Source organism: Phoenix dactylifera, unplaced genomic scaffold (genome assembly GCF_009389715.1).
Source record: "Phoenix dactylifera cultivar Barhee BC4 unplaced genomic scaffold, palm_55x_up_171113_PBpolish2nd_filt_p 000849F, whole genome shotgun sequence".
Classification (NCBI taxonomy): domain Eukaryota; kingdom Viridiplantae; phylum Streptophyta; class Magnoliopsida; order Arecales; family Arecaceae; genus Phoenix; species Phoenix dactylifera.
Window position 1 is genome coordinate 13214 of NW_024068213.1, and position 965 is coordinate 14178.

Consider the following 965-nt stretch of genomic DNA (forward strand, 5'->3'; position numbering starts at 1 on the left):
AGGTATGCTCACGGGCATCCTAAGGAATTAATTCTAGATGATCCATCTCAACCTATTAGGACTAGGGCATCCCTTAGGAACTTAAATAATCATCTAGCCTTTGTTTCTCATTTTGAGCCCAAACACATAGAAGAAGCTGAAAAAGATGTAAATTGGATAAATGCAATGCAAGAAGAATTAAACCAATTTACTAGAAACAAAGTATGGAATCTAGTTGAAAGACCTACTGAATATTCAATTATAGGTACCAAATGGATTTATAAAAATAAACTTGATGAAAATGGTACTGTAATAAGGAATAAGGCTAGATTAGTAGCCAAGGGTTATAATCAAGAAGAAGGTATAGATTTTGATGAAACCTTTGCTCCGGTAGCTAGACTTGAAGCAATTAGACTTTTACTAGCTTTTGCATGCTCTAAGGACTTTAAGTTATTTCAAATGGATGTAAAAAGTGCATTTTTAAATGGGTATATTAATGAGGAGGTATATGTAGAACAACCTCCTGGTTTTGAAAATCATCAATACCCTAATCATGTTTATAAATTGAACAAAGCACTTTATGGTTTAAAACAAGCACCTAGAGCATGGTATGAGAGGCTTAGCAAATTCCTATTAGAACATGAGTTCTCTAGGGGTAATGTAGATACTACATTGTTTCTAAAGAAGAAAAACAAAGATATGTTATTAGTACAGATTTATGTTGATGATATTATTTTCGGTGCTACTAACAATCGTCTCTGCGAAGAATTTGCTAACTTGATGCAGAGTGAATTTGAGATGAGCATGATGGGAGAGCTGAATTACTTCCTTGGACTTCAAATCAAACAATCTGAAGGAGGCATCTTCATCAATCAAGCCAAATACATCAAGGAGATGCTCAAGAAGTTTGATATGGAGGGAAACAAATCAATCAGCACCCCCATGAGCTCATCATGCAAATTAGACCAAGATGAATCAGGTAAATC